The sequence below is a fragment of the Mus musculus genome, chromosome 4 (assembly GCF_000001635.26).
Source record: "Mus musculus strain C57BL/6J chromosome 4, GRCm38.p6 C57BL/6J".
In the NCBI taxonomy this organism is placed as follows: domain Eukaryota; kingdom Metazoa; phylum Chordata; class Mammalia; order Rodentia; family Muridae; genus Mus; species Mus musculus.
The window spans coordinates 26,686,913-26,710,234 of record NC_000070.6 but is presented as its reverse complement, the minus strand read 5'-3'; the positions used below and the strand labels follow the sequence as shown (position 1 = coordinate 26,710,234).

Sequence of the window (23,322 nt, the reverse complement as noted above, 5' to 3'; positions counted from 1 at the left end):
ACACAAATCTACATAAATGAGCCTAGATGGAAAAAGCATCTGTGGATTTGTTAAATTTGAAAACTCTGAAGAGAATAATAAATATAGAACAGGCAACATGAAAAAAAGCCAGTGAAACTTGGCAGCCTACTGTGCTAAAAGCAGATGAAGGCACGAAAATGGAACCTGATACAGCTGGCTTAAGAATAAAGAACCCAATGTAGAGCCAAAACTTCTAATGCATTTCTGTATAGAAGATGCAATAAAAATGTTACATTCCCATTAATATTATAGAATGTGTATAGTTAAGAAATTCAAATATTTCAGGTAATCCATCTTGCCACATAAAAAGGTTGATATGAAATGAATAATATCAGTTTTCCATTAATCACCAACTGTCATTGAACCACATTTTTCATCACTAATACTCTTCTACCCAGCTCTCTTTTAAGTGGTATGTTAGAATAATTGAGACAATGGAAGCTACATAGAATGAACATGTGTGTCTCCTTGTTCATAGGCTAAGGACATCTCAAGACGAATACAGGAACAACTATAGTTATGTTTGATATAAAGCAACAGAATCCATTCACTTATATATTACTATATGTTGCATTATTTTATAAGTATTTGTTATTCAGTATATTTTGAAGTGATATTTTTAAAGTGTTTTAATGAGTCGATAAGGTTTGAATAATTGCAATGACAATGACCCTTCTTAGGCTAGATCTTCAGATGTTGAACTGTTTGGAAAGATTAGGAGGAGTGGCCTTGTTGGAGTAGCTGTGTCTCTGGGGATAATCTCTGAGATTTTAAAGCCCATCAGGCTCAGTCTGTCCCCCAAGTCCCCTCAGCCACTCCAGTTATGATACTTGCAGACAATTATAGCAAGTGAGTGCCCCAATGCATATTACATGGGTCAGGTATATCAGAGAGCCTCAGAACTGAGTTTCTGTGCTTTCCTCAAGTTATTAATAAGAAAGACTTTCTATGTTTTGTATTTTTTTCATGTACTAAGGGAAATGTTTGGAGATGCTGTGATTGCTGTCTGTCTCCCATCCTCTGGAAACTGCCTTTGCTCAACACCCTCTACTTGCTTGTACTATCCATTGGATACTCTACTGTAAGTTCTTGTACTCTGCATTTTCTTTCACTATTTGTTTTTTTCTTTATGACTTTTTCCCAATGAAAGGGAAATTATTTGTCTACTTTTCAGTAAGCTCCAACATTTTGGAGAAATAATATTATTTCTAATATTGTATTAAAATTTTCAGAGCATAGCAAAGCAGTGCACACCTTTAATAAGAATGCTCAGTAGGCACAATCCTGGTCTATGTAGTGAGTTATAAGACAATCAGAGCTACATACTGAGACCTCATTAAGAAAAACAAAAACCAAACACAAAACAGAGTCAAATAAATACAATTGCAAGAATAAGAAAATATATTTTCTTCTTCTATTTCTCTTTCCTTCCTTTTCCCCCTTTTCTTCATTCCCTTCTTACTTCTGAAACATTGTCATTCTCCTGCTCAAATTATGTAGATAAGCATGAACGTCAACTCAAAACTTACATTTATTAATATTTAGTAAAATGATGCTTTTTGCATTTGCATATTTTCCCTATCTCTACGTAACTCAGTAATTGACTGCATGCAAAATTTTACCATCTAGATGTAGTTAGAAAGTTTGTTTCTCATCATTTGACACTGACATTTCCAAAAGGAACCATAACTAACCATTGCCAACACTGCCTTTGTTCTCCTCATGACTCATCTATCTATTGAAATAAGCTGAAGACTGTCTGTTCTCACCATTGCCTTAACTCTGAGATGCTTCCCATCACCAGTTGGTTTTCATCTAACACCCAATCTTGATCATTCTGGACTTTTAATACTTTTTTTTTATTCTTTCAGTACATCTTTCCCTCTCAAGTAATTCCTTTGATTTTAAGTTTTGAAATTTTTAATACAGTATTTGAAGCAATATTTTTCCCTAAAATGTTAGGGCTTACTGAAAAGTAGACAAATAATCTCCCTTTCTTTAGGAAAAATGTCATAAGGAAAAACAAACAGTGAAGAAATTGAAGAGAACAAGAGCTTGTGGTAGAGTATTCAAACCGATGTAGAAAAACATGCTATATTTCACTATACTATCATGAAGATCAAAAACCTATGTCTCCCAAATAACTAACGAAGAAACTCCTATTTAGGTCTCACTCTGATTTATCTTTTTTGCCAACTACCCTACTACCAGGGTTTACCTTCTTCTGTTCGTGTTAGTTATATTTTATCTATCAAATGTAAAATCATGATATATCATATATCATATTTATACCATCCCTTCTTTGTATTGCTTGCCTTTACTAGGTTCAGTTTCTGCTGGCTACAGCATGGCCTTGGTAGGGATAGAATGAAATGGTTCTTGCTTCTGGGACAGGAACAGTAGGCATGAACCTCTGCCAGTGTCTCTGGCTGCTGTGAGTGTAAGGCTTGTTTGTATAATAGTGTGAATATTTTACACTGCTCCTTAAAGGAATAAGTAAATTCTGGCATCTTCAGGACAGCTGTTAAGGCTATGGAAAGGAACTCTAAAAGCACGGATTCAAAGATTTCTTAAAAACTAAGCATGCAAAATGAATTTTATGAGGAGCTTGATGTATCTAAAGGAACAAAAGCAGCTGTGAGAAAGATGCTAAGGAAGGATATATAGAGATTTAGGAAGTGATGATTTCAGGAGTTCTTACCCAGCTAATTTTTGTTGTTATTGTTTATGCTACGAAAGGGAGACATATTCCCATGTTCAAGGTAGGACTGGGAGAGGGCAAGGACCCAGGTGTGGACAGGGTACCACCCAGCTAGTTGGTCCTATGTGGTTAAGAGAGGCAAGCAGAATCCTGAAGTCTTCTGCTATTTTAAAAAATATGTAAATGTATTTGTTGTCACCTAATAATCAAAGAGCTGGGTCTAGGGATGGTGATTCAAAGGATAATCAAAATGAAACATGGAGTAAATGACTGTATTGATATGTAATACATAAGACTGGGTTTAGGATTTCAAGAGATGAACTATCCAGAGAATTGTTTAAAATAGGAAGAGAGGACTGCTTGGAGGAGATGGAGAGGGAAAGGGAGACAGGGATGGGGAGGAAGAGTGGAATGGGAGAGAGAGAGAGAGAGAGAGAGAGAGAGAGAGAGAGAGAGAGAGAGAGAGAAAGAACAAACTATCTGTGAATCTACAGAGAGAAAGCAGGACAGATCAAAAAAAAAAAAAAAAAAAAAAAAGCAATCTGGAAAGCTGCCTATAGCAGTACATAGGGCAGGTCATCAGCTTAGACCCATGATTTTACTTCAAGACATTCTTGTTGCTGCTCCCAGACACCTCTTCTTGCAGAATCCCTCTCGCCCACCCACTTCCACCTCTCTGCCCTTGATTCCCCTACACTGGGAAATCTATCCAGCCTTCATAGGACCAAGGGCCTCTCCTCCCTGTTGATGCCTGACAAGGCCATCATCAGAATCCCTCTCTAAGCTGAGGCTGGTCCATGGCAAATTTGTTATTTCTTTCTTAGTTTTTTAAAAAAATTATTATTACTATCTGTGGATCATAACTTCTTATGTAGACAATATTGTATATGCATGCCTTTCTTTTTAAAATTTATTATCTTTGTCAAAAACTAAAGACGAATTTACCAGGGACACAGGAAAAGCTGAGAAATTTGGTATAAAATACAAAGTAGGTTTTTGTTATTTGTAATATTTCATTATTTGCAATGGGAAAGTAGTTTGTTGATGTAAAAGAGAATAATCACATTAAATGTCCTCAGTTCTTTGTTCTTTGAGAGTCTTACAATATGCAGGGGTAAGATGATCTCCTTCGCTAAGGAGCCTGATCCCTCTGCGATGTGTTTACTATTTGTTGTGTTTTATAAAAATAAATAGAGAAGGTATATGTTTGGTTGCGATGTAGTCAGGTGTTGGGAGAAAGGGGTGCCTCCACAGGCCCATGCTGAGGCACCCCTTCCCCCTGCGGGACCAGGCACATGGAGGTATATTATAGAATAGAGTTTATTCAGGGCATGGGGAAGGGAGTTGAGACGGTAGTAGAGACAGAGAAAGGCAGGGAAAGAGAGTAGAGAAGTAGGTCGGCTATGAGCACGTAGAGAAGGCTTGGCAGAGGGGAATGGAGAGAGAGGAGAAAGGGGCAAGGGGACAGAGCAGGATAAAGAATGCAAGAGAGCAAGAGAGAGAGGAGGGGCAATCATCCCTTTTTATAGTGAGTCAGGCATACCTGGCTGTTTCCAGGTAACTGTGGGATGGAGCCTAGACAAAATGCTAACTCTGTTTGCCTCCTCTCTAGAAAGAGTTCCTCATTATCCTGATAATAACATGATATCTCGGCTGTTTTTCTCCTCCGCCTCTGTTTGTTATTGAACCAGAACCCAATTAGCAGTGATTTTTTTGCAAAGCTATTTACTTGTCCTTTAAAAAATTGGGCAAGGCATGGTGCCAAAAGGAACACGGCGCTGGTGGCTAGTATAGAGCCAAGGAGGGGAAGAAGCAAGGTGCAAGGGGGTTTGATTACCATAGGGTAGGGTTTCTGGCATCCAGCATGCTCAGAGATCCTGGAAGAGTTGGTTTAGGATTCCTATGTCTTACTCCACCAGCCCAGATCATTAATAGAAACAGCATTCCTCCCCAAGGCAGTAGCCAAGTCCAGGACTCTCCATTTTTGAACAGCAACCCCAGCTAGGCAGTTTAACTGTCACTGAAGAGACTCAAGACTTTAGAGTGGAAGCCATTGTTTGGCCAAGCTTGGATTGGAAGTTGCTGGCCAGATGGGGTGTTTGGATGAGAACTGTTCTAGCAGCTGCCGTGGTATCCAGTGAGATTGTGAGACCCAGTCTGACAACCAAGGGGATGAAGATCTCTCTTTTCTTCTGTTTCCTCCTAGCTACAAGGCAAGTTCTTGAGGTTCATAGAGATAAACCTGGGCAACAATCACTATGGATGTGCATATGCCTTGAAAGCATGTTTAATACAGTAATTAGTTTCTGGTGTTACTGCACCAGGTTGGTGACAGTGATGCTATAGCAACAGATAAGACAGGATCTTGATGAAGGTCCTGCAAGGCAAACAGGTAGTTGGAGGTTAAAAAGAGAAATATTTTGTAACTTTTGTATGTGTAAGGAAAGCCTGTGGAGGGCACATGGCTTCAGCAATAGCCACCAGGTCATGGATGTCCTCCCATGGTGGGGCAGCATCTCCTCTGCCTCTTTCATCGCAGATCTGTCAGTGAGAAGTGGACCATCTTCTTGCTTGGAAAGGTAGTGTCAGATATTCCTGGCAGGGATGCAAATTGAAGCAAAGCCTCTTCTGGTTGTAAGGAAGGGTCTTGTCACTGCAAAATCCCACCCAAGGAATCATACCATCATATTAGGGTAGAAGGAGTTATTCCTGGTGTGTGCCAGTGGAGGAGATAGGAGTATATTTGGAGCTTTGTAAATGTTAAATATATTTGTGGTAGTTAGAGCCATTATTAATTACATATTAGAGGGTTGGCATGTTTTTTGTTTTATAAGTTATGCTTTTAGTGTTTGCTGTGTTTTTTTTTTTAATCCCTTGGCCTTTGGGGATTATGAGAAATTCCTGTGTGGTGGACAATTTTCCATTAAGAGTAGAAGGCTTTGAACTGGAAGCTGGTAGAGGCAGGTCCATTATCAGGTTTTATCTTTTGACAAAAGCCCATGATGGAAAAGGTGGAGAGAATATGGTGAATTAACCTCTTTTGAGCTTTGGGCTGTAGACATTATAAAATATGAGTATGTGTTAAGGGCAATAAAGGCTGTTTTTTGTCTGTCAAACTGAGGAATGTAGGGGACATCAATTTACCATAGGGCATTGGATTTGATAACTCTGTGTTTAGTGACCATAGTTTGTAAAGCTGGGGTATTAACAATGAATTCTTAAGATGGCCATGTTTTGTTATTCTCTGAGCCTGAGAGCAATAGATTTGGCAGAATCTAGTGTGAAGCACCTTTATATTTCTGTGTGTGAATGAATGGAATTCATCTGCTTGTTTGAAGGAGGCTGTGAGTATTCCTGTAGAGGTGGTCTGATCAGGAAGGGCATTTCTTTCAGATATGGACCTGGCAGGGTGTCTGCTAGACCTGACATGCTGGGTGTAGAGGGGAAAGGCTATTGCCTGTAAAAGGATGGAGATCTGTAAGAGTATAGTGGAAAGTGAATTTGTGTCTAATTTGACAAAATATTTCCATAACCAGAAGAGCAAATTAACAGCATATACACTGTCTTATAAAGAAAAACAAAGATAAGAGGGCTTATTGACTTCTTTTAGAGCTAGATGGCATGTGGCTCCTTATATTGGGAGGAATGTTAGGGTAGTTCTCTGAGATAGATAAATGGGGGTTCCTCACAGGGAGAGTAGTTTATCATGGCTGTAGTTCTTCTCTTTCCTCCATCAGTAAATATTGAGGAGGTTGAGGTTTTGGGTCTTTTTGTAAAGAGCCATATCATCACAACAGAGAGAGGGCAAAAACCCATTTTAGTTAGACTAATGGTTATCAATATGTCTTGAGAATTCTACTAAGCTAATAGCAAAGCAAGCAGCGGGTTTTTTTTTTTTTTTAAGTAGCCATTGAATATCAGAGAAGAAAAGGGTGATGACAAGAATATCAGGTTCCTTTCCTAAGGTTTGTAAGGTTCTGTCTCTGCCATTTTAAATCATATCAACTAGTGCATCCACCTCATTAAAAATTCTGGGTGCAATGCCCACCAGGGTGTGAAGCAATCCACTACTCCCTAGAGCTGATATAGCGCTTCCACAAGTGTAGGGGAGGTATTAAATACAAGGAGCTGTGTAGGCTTTGTTGGATCATATTTAGCAAGAGCTGTGTCTTTTCGGATCTTGTTAACAGATTTTAGAGCTTGGATGGGTACAGGCGAGATTGTTCCTGGGGAGGACGGCCTTCTAGCTCCCTTAAAGAGGTCAGCGAAGGGTTGTATGGTGCTTGTGGGAAGGGGGAACCAAGGTCTCTGGAGGGAGGTTGAGTTAAGTTTTGTGGGAAGAGAAGGATGGGTTTAAGAGGCATATTGAGGTGAGGGATGTTTTTTTCATTCTCAAATGTACAATGGGCAGAATAAGCTATATTTTGTGAGGAGCAGTTTTGAAGCCCAGAGAGGATAAGGAACTATTAATTGATCTTTAAGTTGGGAGGGGGAGGGGAAGAATCTTCAAATGCTAAAATGTCATCCATATGATATATATTGAGTTGTCGAAATAAGGTTTTTTTTTTTTCACAATTACCCAAGTCTTTTTTTTTCCATTTTTATTAGGTATTTAGCTCATTTACATTTCCAATGCTATACCAAAAGTCCCCCATACCCACCCGCCCCCACTCCCCTACCCACCCACTCCACCTTTTTGGCCCTGGAGTTCCCCTGTACTGGGGCATATAAAGTTTGCATGTCCAATGGGCCTCTCTTTCCAGTGATGGCCGACTAGGCCATCTTTTGATACATATGCAGCTAGAGTCAAGAGCTCCGGGGTACTGGTTAGTTCATAATGTTGTTCCACCTATAGGGTTGCAGATCCCGTTAGCTCCTTGGGTACTTTCTCTAGCTCCTCCATTGGGAGCCCTGTGATCCATCCATTAGCTGACTGTGAGCATCCACTTCTGTGTTTGCTAGGCCCCAGCATAGTCTCCCAAGAGACAGCTACATCTGGGTCCTTTCGATAAAATCTTGCTAGTGTATGCAATGGTGTCAGCGTTTGGATGCTGATTATGGGGTGGATCCCTGGATATGGCAGTCTCTACATGGTCCATCCTTTCATCTCAGCTTTAAACTTTGTCTCTGTAACTCCTTCCATGGGTGTTTTGTTCCCACTTCTAAGGAGGGGCGTAGTGTCCACACCCGACACCCGCAAGGGCCCACACAGGATTCCCCACGGGATCCTAAGACCTCTGGTGAGTGGAACACAGCACCTGCCCCAATCCAATCGCGCAGAACCTGAGACCGCGGGAAATAGGGAAGAAGACTACCCGGGCCTGACCTGGGGCACAAGCCCCTTCTGCTCCACTGGAGCCCCAGGGTACCTTCCCAGCGGACTCGCCCAACACCTGAAAGGGCCCACAGAGGATTCCCCACAGGATCCTAAGACCTCTGGTGAGTGAAACACAGCGCCTGCCCCAATCCAATCGAAATAAGGTTTTAATGCAGTGGCCACAGCTTCTTTTCAAAGATAGGGCTGTTAGCCATTTCCTGAGAAAAAAAACCAACTATTCATATCACCAGGCTGGCCCACAGAAGTAAAGGGGGATATGGAGAATGCAAGTGTTCACAATCTTGAAGGCAAAAAGGTAGAAAAAATGGGGGGGGGGCGATCTTTAAAATCGTTTTTTTTTTTTGTTTTGTTTTGTTTTTTTTGGTTTTTTTTGTTTTTGTTTTTGTTTTTGTTTTTTTTTTTTTTTTTTTTTTGGTGTTTTTGAGACAGGGTTTCTCTGTGTAGCCCTGGCTGTCCTGGAACTCACTCTGTAGACCAGGCTGGCCTTGAACTCAGAAATCTGCCTGACTCTGCCTCCGGAGTGCTAGGACTAAAGGTGTGTGCCACCACGCCTGGCTCCTAAAATCTATTTTCAATAGAGGAAAATTGTCAGGGATGGCTGAGACATGGGACAGCCAATTTGGGGGAGAGCCTCAGACGCATGATTTTATTGATTGCCCTTAAATCTTTTATTAGTCTCCATCCTCCTGGGCACATTTCATAGTGAACACAGTGGTGTTCCATGGGATGAGGGCAGGGGGAATATGTTTAGTAGAAGCTGCTCTTTGACCAGCTGTGTAATGGCTTCATGTTCCCTTGATAGAGGCCGCCATTCAACCCAGATGGCTTTATCTGAAAGCCAACCAAAGCATGGAGTACTACATTTAGCCCTGGCTCTTAGAATTGGGAGTGCTTTGGAGGGGGTCTTTCAGGGTTTGGGGGTATTGTTTTCTTTATCGGTGTGATCATTGATCCTAATGAAATGCCTTCTGGATTGGGTGACAAGCACCTGTAAAATCTGTCTCATTAGAAGATTGGTGGCAATTCTTGATACTAGAAGGTGTATTAAATTAATAGTCCAGCAGGCTCTTCCAAACGACAGTCCTTATGAATGATAAAGGTATGGGAGCTTCCCTATGCCTAGGATGTTATGGACCTACATCACCCCGCAAGCTTCACAAAAAGAAGGAAAGAAGAAGAAAAGGAGGAGCAAAAAAGCAGTTAGGACTAATTTACAGTGGTATGTATATGAAAACTGCTGTGGAAGACTTCAAGCATATTGAAAGGCTATTTATTGTATGTGAATAAAAGTTTAAAATGAAATGAAGTATTTTTAATACTTATAATTTTAAATACTTTTAATAGATAATAAAGTTTATTTTAAGCAGTCTCATATATATGTGTATATGTATGTATATGTATATATGTGTATGTGTATATATATGTATATATATGTATATATATATATATGTATATTTGCTCAACAATTAAAACAGATTGAACATCAACCTAAATAATTCTATTTGTTGCCATCAGATTGTATTCTTGAAAGAAAGTTAGAGTAATATGAGCAGACAAGCAAAGAGAGAGGAGACACTATATGGCAATATCCAGAAGATATTGGGAAGGAAAATGATGGGATGTCACATGGGCAAATTCTAAGTAGGACTAATAGGGGCTCTGGGTGTCTTTTAATACTCAAGGCACTGTCTATTTAGCAGACAATTTAGCAGACGCTCTCAACTCTCTTCTACCCCAAAATGATAAAGCTGTTAATTTCCTTGTTTCTGTAGCTTAGTCTTCTATCTCTCACAGTTCTTATTGGCTGTGTCAGGGAAAAACCTTGGCACTTTCCCAGGTAACCAACAGCATGACAGCTACACTTCTTGAGGTTCCTCATTCAGGATTTTAAAAGACACCTAATAAAGATCATTTATCAGACTTGTAATTGGCATTCTTTTCTGACCTTTTCTGATTAGAATGACTCCACCATAACCACCACCACAACTAAGCAGTTTGAACCTCTGCTTAACTTTCACTTCCTCCTGAAATAGGCAGAGTAGGGAGAGGCTTAGAATTGGATTAGGGCACTTTGACCATTTACAACTGGAAAGAAATTTCTCTCCCCAGAATTAGAGTGGAGTTTTCCAGTGTTATTCTTTAATCAAGAGACTGGGCAAACATGATTCCAGGGACCAGAACTAAGAAATGTGATTGTCTTATAGGGATGGAGGGTAGAAGGGAGCAGACTGCCCAGCCACTATACCTGGAAAAGGTTGATGAAAAGGGAAACTCTTCTCCATTGATTTCTTCTCTTGACACCTAGTTCTTGGGACACAGAGCAGTGAATAGCGAAGAACCAACACTTGGGGAAATGAAAGACCTGCAGCATTCTCTACTGTATTTTGACCCTTGTTAGCACACAGGAAAAAACTGAATTAATACTATATTTTTTGAAATCAGGGGAAAGTGATACTAGCTTTGAAGTTGATGTGGAAATTGCCTGAAATTTAAGTGGAGGCAACCATGAATAAGATAAGAAGACAAATTCTATCTTGGTATATGAAAGCTTCCATGGATGATGTAATTCCTGGTGTTGGTACTTGGGGACTTTTTCTCTTTTTCTGGACCTTACATGCCTACTCCAAATTTGTTCTTACTCTTCCTTAAAGCTGTCAAGACAAAATGTATGACTATTCTGCCTCAAACTTTACTCTGTGGCAGCAAGTGGCCAAACTAGTAGAAATGGGGTCTTCCTTAGCTGAACTGATTGGTAGATAATAGCTCTGACTTTGTAAATGCCCACACCACTCCAGACCAAAATTCCCCATGTGCTTATTGCATAGAGCCCTTGGGTGGTCTTGCAGTAGACACTGGGCTCTGGCCCAGCTGTAGAAGCTCATGTCATACGATTTCCCCCTCTCACATCAAGATAATTTGGTGTGGGTTCAAGTCCACTCGACTAGTCACAAACTCTTGGGGAGGCAGAATGCAGGGAGTTTGACTGTTCTTATCCCATGCTGCTGCTTAGTTTGAAATGTGGGAAAGTCCAAGCTGGTTCAGGGGCTCCAAGGTCAGGCTATGGGATTATCAGACTCTTGGAAATTCTGCAGTATACCGGACTGTAGGTCATCTCAGGCAAGCTTGCTGTCTAGACCCCATGGCAACAGAATGGTGGTTTTCTCAGGCTTGCTCCTCACTTGTCCCACTTGAGTGGCCCCATGGGATGGTTGTCTGTCTGATTCATTCCCATTGCAGGACCAAGGTCCCAGACAGACTTCTTCTAGTGTCTGGCTTGTTCCTCATTCTGAGTGTCTGCCTGTGCCTAAGCAGCACCAGATTGGTAGTCATCTAAATCTTATTTTCAGGGAATATTAGGCTACATACTGATCATTCAGATATTGATAGGTCAGAACACTGGGTCTCTTTCCTCTCTGTCAACTTCTACTGCACATGTGATATAGCAGACATTTTATTTTATGTATTATTTTATTATTATATTCATATATCTGTGTCTGTGTCTGTATAAGTGCACATATATCCAGATGTCCTTGGAATACAGAAGAGGACATCAGATGCCTTGGAGACGATGTTAAATGAGGTTATGATTTGCAAACCTATTAAGTTTGGGGAACAAAACCTCTGTCCACTACAAGAGCAGCATGGGCTCTTAGTTTCTTAGCTGTCTATCCATATCTGATCTTAAACTATTATAATTTATATTTTATTTTTAAATAATTAAAATATAGGCCTGAACACATTGAAAATTACTTTCATTAAGTGTACATGATACAAAACTCTCAAAAAGTATTTTATTGTTTCCTAAAAACTTTAGGGAATAACAGGATAACACTATATAATGTAGGTTGCCCTCAAACCTTCTCTTACAAAACAACTGTGAAAAATTGTTATTAAATAACTATAGAAAAATTTCTTCAGAAAATGGCCTCTTTTTTTTTAATAATGAGGATGTTGACACAAAACTTTGTAAAAATTGTTATATTGCCAGTTCTTTTGTATGATTTATACATTCACCTCTTATATATATATAATTTTAAAAGAACATGTAATAATGAATTGGTATCACAAAAGTCTGGTGGTTTCAAAATTCTGTGGATTCAAAGAAATGTAACTATTCTCTTGTCAAAAAAAACAAGAAAAGAATGAAAAACTGAAGGCTGGTATCTTAAAGTTCTACTTATGTAAAGGAACACCATGACAATGCCAAATCTTATAAAAGACTCATTTAATTGGGACTTGCTTTAAGCTTCAGAGGTTTAGTTGTGGAGGGCAGCAAACTGTATGTTAAGCACGGTGCTAGCAAAGTAGCTGACAGTTCTACATCTGCATCTACTTGGCAACATGAAGTAGTACACACTGGCCTTTGCTTGTGCATTTAAAATCATAAGGCCCATTTCCAGTGACAAACTTCCCCAACAAGCCCATACCTCCTAATTCTTCTCAAATAGTGCTATGCTCTCATGACTGTGCTTTCAAATCGATGGGCTTATAGAAACATTCAAACCACCACATATAGAGACAAGACAAATGTTCAGTGTTACTTCATGCTTTTTATTTTCATTAAAGTTTCAGTCCATACGGTTATTTCATTCTACAGTGTTATTGTCTCCGTAAATGTCCTTACTTTATTCCCATGTTGCCAGCACTTTAGTTATTTTAACTGTTGTTATGTGTTTAACGTGGATCTCCTGTGTTTCTGGCTTGCCTTTAGCTCACTATGTTGCTGAATATGATCTGAGTTTCTGATTCTCCTGCCTTCTGATCCCAAATCCTCCAATTACAGAACTACAATCACCTAAAGAATACAAAGATATAGTGATACAATATTTCCATGGAAGAAACACCAATTTGTTTTCTAATACCAATGGTTGGCTCTGAAAAACATACACATAAATCTAACATTATAAGAATTGAGCAGGCTGCATTTATGTGTTTAGGAATGAATATGTAACAACAATTTAAAAAGTTGCCATGATTCGAAAGAGATCAGGGAGGTTAGTACATAGGAGAGGTGAAAGGAAAGAAAGTGAAGGAGTCAATATAATTATATTTTAATATCAAACATTAAAAGATTATAAATATTAATATCATCAAATTATTTATAAATGTTTATATAATACACACAAATGCTTAGTAGGTCATAAAAATAGACAGTGGTAAACAGACTGGTTAGAAAAGGAAGAAGATCAGAAAGGCTGAGGGCTGAGGGGTAATCAGAAAGATATGAGGGGTATATGTGATCAAAATACTATATAAAAAGTATGACAATATCATAATAAAACCAGAATGAAGTACTGACAGAGTGAAAAATAAAGAAGACATTTGCCTGCATGTAAATGCTTGCTTAATAAGGTTTCAGTAAGATTTCTCTTGCACCTTATAAAGCGATTACTGTCATTTTATGTGAGGAAATAATACAAAGAAATGTTTAATTTCATACCAGTCAATAACTTTTAATTCATACTATATAAACACACATTCTAGAGGAATGAATCAATCAAATATAAAAGTATATTTAATTATCACAACTCGAAAGTATCCCAAAAATAGTATCACTCTGACCATTCAAGCTTTCAGGACGTGTTATTTAATATGGATATGAAATCGAAACAGGGCAGATAATACCAAAACTAATCATAAACTATTCCTCACTCTCTTTAATTCATGAGGAGACAAAAGCCCATAATATTAACAGGCCTGACTAACTAACCAGGCTGAGGAATATTTGGAGCCTAGAGTGGTTTGTTCTTAGTCTGGCACTTTTTCCAAATATATGTCATGCTAGTTCCTAGACATAAATGCCATGTCAGTATCCTGTTTCTTTAATTTATAGATTCTGAATTGTCATGCAGTATATCTGGATAAACTTTTTGGCTCTAAAATAATAACAGAAAGATTGAAAACGCAATCCAAAACATTTCACAAGTTAAAAATCCTATAGAGACAAATGTGTGTTCTCTCACTCTTTCTTCCAGCAAAAACAGACAGGTGGTATATATAGACGAGAGAGCCTGGAACTTGGCTTATTTCTGACTTGTGAGTTTTTGTTGCCAATTCCAGTTCTGACAGTAGCATATTAAAAAACAGTGGGCAAGCTATTGTTCTCTGTATGAGAATGTTCTCATTATACAAACAAAGTAGTGAACATAAACCTGCTAAGATTTGCAGAACGGCTGCAGAGATTGGAACCAGAGACTCCTGTTTATCAAACACTCTCAAGCACAATACTCTCCCTTCCCCCAAACTACACTACCCTAACCTTCTCATGGGATCTTCCCCAGAACCCTCTCCACTGATGTCACAGAGAAATCTGCTCACTATGACTTGTGTGTTGCACTCTCACTGCAAACAACACAAATGTTATGTCAACAGTCTTCTCTTTTCCTGCCATAGTATATTCATTCATCTGTGATAAAATTAATAGACCATGTTAATTCAGGTAATCGCAAAACTATGTATTCAACACTCTGCACTTTCTTGTCTTATGGGTTAAGTATTAAAATACCAAAGCCTTACCTCTGATTAGCTCACAGTGCAAAGTTATTCTGGAATATGTTTTTTGTTCAAGATATAATTAGTTAAGGTAGTGTCATACTTCAAGATTGTGACTATAATCCAAAGAAACCAATGCTCTTAGAAAAATAAATAAATTGAGGAACAGAAAAAGGGAGAATGCATTATAAAGAGGAAGGCAGTAATTCAAGTAAGGTAATGGATGCCAAAGACTGTCAGCAAAATGTCAGAAGCCAATAAAGATGTATAGAAAGGACATCTGGAGACAAAACAAAACAAAACAAAACGAAAACAAAAACAAAAACAAAAAAAGAAAACAGAACAAAACAAAACAAACAAAAAAAAAAAACAAATACTAAACAACCAAAAACCAAACAAACTAACAAAACCAAAAACAAAAAACAAAAAACAAAAAAACAAAAAAAAACAAAACAAAAACAAAAACAAAAAAACAAAACAAAACAAAACAAAAACCAACCCTGAGACCTTGGAATTAAAATCCTAATTTGCATTCCAATAGAATTTATCCCAATAAATTCCTGTTGTTTTATCTACCATGACTCTATATTATAGTAGGGATATCCTACTAACACAATAAACGAGGTAATAGGTTATCACCAAGTTTACCAAGTTCATATACCTTCATGGGTCTAGGTGTCAAATCCCAGACCTGAATAATGGAATGGAACTGGAGAAATATCAATGAGTATGTAGACATTCTTTTGGGGGGTAGCTAATAAAGGGAAGGCATCCAGAAAAAAAAAAACATTAAATGTATTAAAGAGGTCTGACTAAAATAGTAATGAATCTTGATCCAAATCTCATCTTAAGAGACAATCAGCTGCAGAAGGATGTCACTTGGATAGTGGCATATGCATGTAGGACATTTAATGTGGGAACCCAGAGAAAAATTAAGTGTCATTTGAAATAAAGAATGGAACCCATTCTTTTATTCAATGCAATTCACTTTCTCTTTGTTTTTATCTTTTAAATTACTGATAAATATTAAAAATTATGATTTTGAGGACCCAAAGGCAAAGATAATATATAAGTGCCTATATTTATTTATTGTCTCAAACAATAGCCATACCTCTATGAAACTGCTAATTAGAAACATTATTTGGACGCTTTGAATTGTTTATTTTATTTTTATCTCTGTCATCATGACAAATTTTCAAGTCAAAACTCATATATATCTTATTGTCAAAATTTCTTCCACAGGGATTCAATCCTAAAGACCATCACTTATGTGCCACTAGTTTCAGTATTGTGACTAGTATAGTTGCATTTCAATAGCCTGTGTATCTGAAAACATTCTTTCTCTAATATTTATTATATTATACAACTTGTTTTTACACTGATGATCATTATGCAATTTATTATCACAATCAACTCTAAAATATAGGTTTAAAAGAATGAGAGCCCTCTCATTCACAGGTGAATGCATGCTTTATCAAGTGTGATAATAATGTTATTGCATGAGCTGTGTATGGTTAAGTGAACTATTATATAAATGTAACTATTTCTGTGGTCATCAGCCTAATTGAAGTAAATATGATATGTGTTGCTAATATACTAATAGTTTGAAGGCACAGATTAATTTTTACAATTCTAGGCTTAAGTTACTTTCTCTAGTACAGATATATGAGCAGAATTCTGCGACTTCTATTTTAAAAATTTTCTATCCATTAAAGGATTAGATAGTTGGCTCTTTCTGCTGTAAATCTCTTTGTTTTCACCTCTAAACATTGTACTTAGTCTCTTCCTTCAGGCTGAAAGCATTTGTATATAGCTCCTCTACTATGTCACCCTTGAACAAATTTTCCCTGTCAGTCAAAACCCCTTCACATATGTCATAATATTTATGCATTTCTTGATGATATCCTAAATCAAATGATGTTCGTTATGTCACTCAACATCCTGAGACTATTTTGGGGCTCCTCAGCCAACATTTCTCATATTCTGTCACCACCAACGCCTTCAGTGTCCTTAGCCTGTCATGCGTACTTTAGTAAAAGACAAAGACCTTAGAACTGCTACAAAGCCACTAAAAAGGTTTTTCAATGACAATTTCTACGTGAAAACTAGTTTTATCATACAGTTGGCCTATGTATATGCATATTTGTACATAGAAACTAGCAAGTGTATATTAGGTGTGCCAAATAACTGTAAAAACTTCTCACTCCGAGTTAATTGAGAAGTACACAGGAGAAAAGAATACAAATAATATTTCCCTAAAATATAAATGTCTAAAAGTAAAAGTCATTACTTTTGTAGAAATAATTTTCTTAGCCATAGACACTGTTGCCATTCCTCAGGTCTGAACAACTACAGAATAAATGTAATCACGTGTTCAGTTAGAGTTTCTATTCTGCAAAACTAGACACTCTATAGTATAAAATAACTATTTATTATCAGGCTACCAATTGTGATTTCCGTATCGTCCGTGTACAAATAATTTAATTGACATTTGAAACGTTTCCTTCTAATTTTGGTGTCTTGGAACTGAGCGTTCTTTATGTAGCATGAACTAAGTGCCTACTATGTTATATTGAAATAATATTTGGTGCAAGTATATATAGAAATAAGCTCCTTTGAAGAAGTTAAAGAAATTGAGAAAACGAATATGGAAGCGCAATACTGAAGTAGACAACAGAAACCGGTGACGTCTGGCAGTGAGGGACCTATAGAGATGGATGGTAAAGTAAATACCTGGAGTAAATTCCTCTTAAATGTGTTTAAAATGGTTAATCATGAGTGTCACTAACTACAAAAATGAAGGTGATGAGCTATGGGATTGAGTACAGATACTGTACTCCAAAATGCTGCATAGACTTATTCTTATAGTCCCTCCATTTGAGAGGGTGAGGTTAGAGAATTGCTATGAATTTGATGTCAGGCTTAGGTAAAAACATCAGCATTAGCTCGAAGACAGTCTGGACTACATACCAGATCCTAGTTTAGCTTGAATGATACAATTTGCCAAAAAGAAATAAAGGCAAACATGAAGTAATGAAAATTATTCCCATGGCTAAAAGTTAATGCTGGCTGAGGTTAATTTCTTTGTTTGCCTTCAACAATATGGAGTTTCACATAATATTATATTTTTGAGAATTTCATATGCAAATACTTTATTTACATCATTTCCCTTTCCCATGACACACTTTCAAGTTTACCAAATTCAAGGCAATTCTTCTTTGTCTATATTGAGTCAGTTTGTTTTTTCTTATTTGTAAATTTGTCCAAGCCTGAACATTTGGGGTTGAATAACATGTCAGGAGTTTATTAGAGAAAATTGTTCTCTCCCTCTCTCAAAGGGCACTGATTTCATAGAGCTCTTTATCTAGGGGTGAAGCCTTGTGAAATTACTCCCATCCATGTTGGCTTGTTAGTCATCTATCCATTTTAAATCTCCAGATCATTACTTGATGTGATGCAAACCTTAACCTAATTTCAAAGAATAGGGAAGCCACCATTAATTTCATTCAGTAATGACACTCATAAACCTCAACTTTTAACATGTCACAATAACCCTAAGGATGCAATTGTGGCGCAGATACCTTTGGTTTAACAAACAGGTATTGATGTCGGGCAGTGGTGGCTCACACCTTTAATACCAGCACTTGGGAGGCAGAGGCCAGCCTGGTCTACAGAGTGAGTTCCAGGACAGCCTGGGCTGCACAGAGAAACCCTATCTCAAAAATAAATAAATAAATAAATAAATAAATAAATAAATAAATAAATAAATAAATAAAACAGGTATTGAACTAGATTTAAGACCTGTTCAACAAAAGAAAGATCATACCTGGATCTGAACATACAGACAATCACCCAGGGACAGTAAAATAATAAATCTCAAAGGAGCAGCTACAACTATGACTCCACTAAACTAGCATAATCTCAAACTAGCTACTAAATATGTGTTCTTATATCCACAAATATATGTGGTTCTCACCCCTCATTAAGAAAATTTCTTTTTGCAACATATGCAGACCCCTACAGAAAACTACAATCAAAAAGCAATGTTGTGGTTCCTAGTCCCAAATGACACATCTACAATAAGACTTTATGTAAGATGCAGAAATCTTGGTTGAAGTGAGATCAGAAGGAGTATAAGAGATAGAGAAACAGGAATTTTTTTCTACGAGACTGTGTTTCCTAATAAGTTCAGAATCCATAAAGTTCTATGTGCATGAGCACCTAAATATAAGCTGAAGAAGAAAGACAATGGATACGCTGTAACTGGATAAAAGGAATACCATAAAACCTCACCTCTACACAAGATCTATAGTCAAGATATTAAAGTTGGGAATGGAAGAGATGGTCTTTAGTAAAAATCACACCAAATGGTTATATGATACAAATGATCAAGTCCTGAAAACATACATTTAAGTAGTATTATATGGAACTAACAGGTTATGTATAGGAATGTGTGTGTGTGTATGTGTGTGTGTGTGCATGTGCGTGTGTGCGTGTGTGTGAGACTTCAACAACAATCAGTAAAAAAAGAGGTTATGATTTTGAAGGAGATTGGAGAAATTTTGAAGGAGATTGTTTGAAAAGAGAAGGGGGATGTGTAGTCATTAAATTATAATCTCAAAAAAGAGAAAGACATGGAAAAACTGAGGGTCTGTAGATTTGAACCTACCGTCATGAAGATTTAATACATCTGTTGTAGAGCCACAATCCTAGATGGATGTCAACTACAAATGTGGCCGTTCACAACCACCTGTAATTCCAGTTTGAGATAATCTAATGCCCCTTTTGATCTCTATAGTATATTGCACACAAGTTTATATAAATTCACACAAGTAAACAGACATATCCTCAACTAAAAATTACTTTTTAAAAGGTTGAGTATTATAAAATCTGTTAGTGGATCAATCAAGAAAAACAGGAGTAGGTAAATCTAATAAAAATGTATTTTCTCTTATAAAAAAAAAAAAACCTGAACCTAATAGTAAAGCAGAGTAGAGTCACCTGTGAAATGTTTCCTATATTCTACATTTTAAATGTGTACTTGAAATATATTAAGTTCTATCATTTCATTTCATCTTACAAAATGATTTTGTAATTAAAGTTAACCACCAAAAGAAATTGTACTTAGCGTCTCTGTGTAAAGAAATAAAATTGTTTCATTAACTGATGCTAGATTGGAAGAGAAGCCTAAGGCATAAACATTATTACTTCAAATGTAAAGTTTTAAGTTTGTTTCTTTTGTACTGTAACTTGAATAACACAGAGCAGCATTTTGGCTATGTTGTAATGGTTGTTTTATCTGATGTACATTCATGTAATGGACCTTCATTTTGTTGTCATAGTGAATGAACAACATGATGATAAATGAAAGAAAGGAGTTTGTGTAAGAATGCAATTTCGTCTAGACATACTGTGAAGTGCATATATAATGTATCATTTAAATAATATCATGATGTCACATTTTTGATTTATGCCTACAATCCCTTTTTTGTGACAGAAGCCACAGGATAGGGCACAAATTCAATAGAAGATACTGATGCAGTAAATATGATATAAAAATACTCAGAAGTTTTTCTCATACATCATTTGAACCAAAGACATGACTTCATAATGTATAAATTGCAATTCAATCATTACATAGAAAAAATTAAAGTATTTAATTATCTCAGACTAAATAACAGTTTCTGATCATAGAACAAATATGACCAATTTGCTGAAGTAAACTTTAAGAATCATCAGATTATAGGGTATTATTTTGTTGCCATAAGAACCTAAAGCAGGCATTGTGAGTAAACACATTCCTATCATAATTGTGTTTGCCTGTATTGACACTCCCCTCTGACAGGCACTGATGGGGCTTTGTGTTTTTTGTTTGTTTGTTTGTTTTGTTTTGTTTTTAGTTTTTTTTCCTCAAGAGGCTCATAATCTAGTGAAGTAGATAAGTGTTAAGCAAATGGAATATAATCACTTCATAATGAAAGGAAAAGTATATTTAAAGAAAACAACAATGCCAAAGGTTATTAGAGTGAGATAAAGGGAAGACGGAAATAAAATTTGGAAAAAGAATTTAAAAAACAACCTAATAGAGAAGTAGAGATTTTTTTTTCCTTGTTGTCAAGAGATTACAGTGAACAAAGAGGAAAAAAAAGGGGGGGGGGCTCACAATTCATGAAACACCATTCAGATGTTGGTCCAGAAGATAATTGAAATTTAGCAAAAAGAATTGACAGAAATTTTTGTCTATTCTGAAGACTGTATTTTGTACCTCTGAAATCAGTAGAAAAAACTGACAATTTCTCCATTGTGGCAACTTTAATAAGAATGCCCCCCACCCCACAAATTCATGTATTTGAAAACATAGATAATGGATTTGAAAGGATTAGGAAATAGGGCCTTGTTAGAGTAGGTGTGGCCTTAGGGTGGATGTGGCATTGTTAGAAGAAGGGTGTCACTGGGGGGGGGGGGGGGTAGGCTTGAGGTTTTAAAAATCCCATGAGTGGACCAGTGTTTCTCATTCTGCTGCCTGTGGATTTGGATGTATCTCTCAGCCACTCCTCTAGCACCATGTCCCTGGCTGCAGTTGCAGCCATGGTGTCAATGGACTCAATCTCTGAACTGTAAGCAAGCCCTCTTTAAAGGATTTTTTTTTTTTAATGAAAGCTGCCATCACATGGTTTCTCCTCACAGTTATAGAACATTGACTAAGTCAGAAGTTGGTCCCTGAGAGTAGGATACTGCTATTACAGGGCTGACCTAGTTTTTTTCTTAACAGAATGTGGAACTTAGAAGTTTGAATTAGGAAAACAGATGGATATTTTAAGTAGGACTTAATGTAACACGTGAGTAGCATGGAAGATGGTGTAGAGATCCATATAGATTATAATGGCACACATTAGCAATTTTCAGAGGAGAATATTTTTCCTAGAGATAATGGTAGCCTAGAGATCAATCTTGTCATAGATGAATGTAGCTGCTTTCTGTCCTTGCCCCACACCCCCCCAACAATCCTGAAGCTAAATTGGAGAGTTTTGGATTAATGGCATTGGCAGAGGCTATTTCAAGATGACCTAGTAATGACTCTTGTGTGGTTATTTATAGTTATTCTTATGCAGACCTATATTGTAAATAAGAAAGTTGAGTAATGAAAAATAGACAATATATAGTTTGTGAAGAAAAAGAGCACCAGAAAGTGTAATAAAACTTAGTTCCATGCTTTAAAGTACAAAACATTTATAGAAAAGCCTGATGCTAAATGGAATTAAGGGACTGTGACCTCAGGGCAAGGCCACACACAACTAAGCTGCCAACTTGTGAAAGAACATAATGTAAAGCTTAACCAGTGAATGAAACCATCGAAACCAGAATACTGGTGAAAGTTTATAAACAAGAGAAACAAGTTCTAGTCCCAGCCAGCAGAAAGAATTTGTGCCAAGTGCTTCTTGTTTTAGATACAAAGGCATGAAAGCATGGTTGTGGAATCACCCTTTGTAGCTAAAGACAGCAACTAAGAGTGGTGGTTTAGTCCCAGAGAGCTCTGGGGCTTCTGGTTAGTTCATATTGTTGTTCCTCCTAAAGGGCTGTAGACCCTTTCAGCTCCTTGGGTACTTTCTCTAGCTCCTTCATTGGAGACCATGTGCTCTGTCCAATGAATGACTGTGAGCATCCACTTCTGTATTTGCCAGGCACTGTCAGAGCCTCACAGGAGACAGCTATATCAGGTTCCTGTCAGCAAAATCTTGTTGGCATCTGCAATAGTGTATGGGTTTGGTGGTTATTTATAGGATGGATCCCCAGGTGGGGCAGTCTTTGGATGGTCATTCCTTCAGTCTCTGCTGCTAACTTTATCTCTGTAACTCCATCCATGGATATTTTGTTCCCCCCTTCTAAGAAGTATCAAAGTATCCACACTTCGGTCTTCCTTCTTCTTTAGCTTCATGTGTTTTGCAAATTGTATCTTGGTTATTCTGAGAAAACACATGGTGGGACTCATGGCTCTAGCTGCATATGTAGCAGAGGATGTCTTAGTCGTCTATCAATGGGAGGAGAGGCCCTTGGTCTTGCCAAGATTCTATGCCCCAGTATAGGGGAATGCTAGGGCCAGGAAGCAGGAGTGAGTGAGTTTTGGAGCAGGGGGAGGGGGAGAGGAGAGGGGATTTTCAGAGAGGAAACTAGGAAAGGGGATAGCATTTGAAATGTAAATAAGGAAAATATATAATAATAATAATAATAATAATAATAATAATAATAAGGAGAAGAAGAAGAAGAAGAAGAAAGAAAGAAAGAAAGAAAGAAAGAAAGAAAGAAAGAAAGAAAGAAAGAAAGAAAGAAAGAAAGAAAGAAAGAAAGAAAGAAAGAAAACAACTGAGACCAGGTATGTGTCAGGGAGGTCTTGTGTGAAGCTGTGAAGGTGAGAGGTAGATTCCCTTGGAGACACCAAGATATTTGAGATGCCAGAGTCATGAAAATACCTGCTGATGAGAGGTACAAACAGGAAATGTGAAGAGCCCAAGATAGAGAAGTGTGTTGCAATCAACATAGCTAAGTGAAAGATATTATGAGAGATTTGATATTAGACATGGAGATACAGAATTTGTCGTTTTTTGGGCTAGTTTTTGGTTTTTTTGATCCAGGATTTCTTCAATATTCTCTTTGTCCTTTCTTTTGGAATGGTGGTGTATATTCTGAGCCATGTGTGTTGGAAGTATCTTACCCTTTTAAATATTATTTTGATTTTTCAGGGGGGTCGTTTATGACAATGACTTTAGACTTT

At 37.4% G+C, this 23,322-nt stretch overlaps 1 long non-coding RNA gene across 1 annotated transcript in view; it reads left to right on the top strand.

The window, feature by feature from the left end:
- The first annotated feature begins 4,785 nt into the window (after nt 1–4,785).
- Nucleotides 4,786–23,322, top strand: part of 4930548K13Rik (RIKEN cDNA 4930548K13 gene) — a 69,630-nt gene continuing 51,093 nt past the window's right edge. Inside the window, exon 1 of the long non-coding RNA NR_040656.1 lies at nt 4,786–4,935. This is a non-coding gene — a long non-coding RNA (RIKEN cDNA 4930548K13 gene). The remainder of the gene's footprint in view (nt 4,936–23,322) is intronic.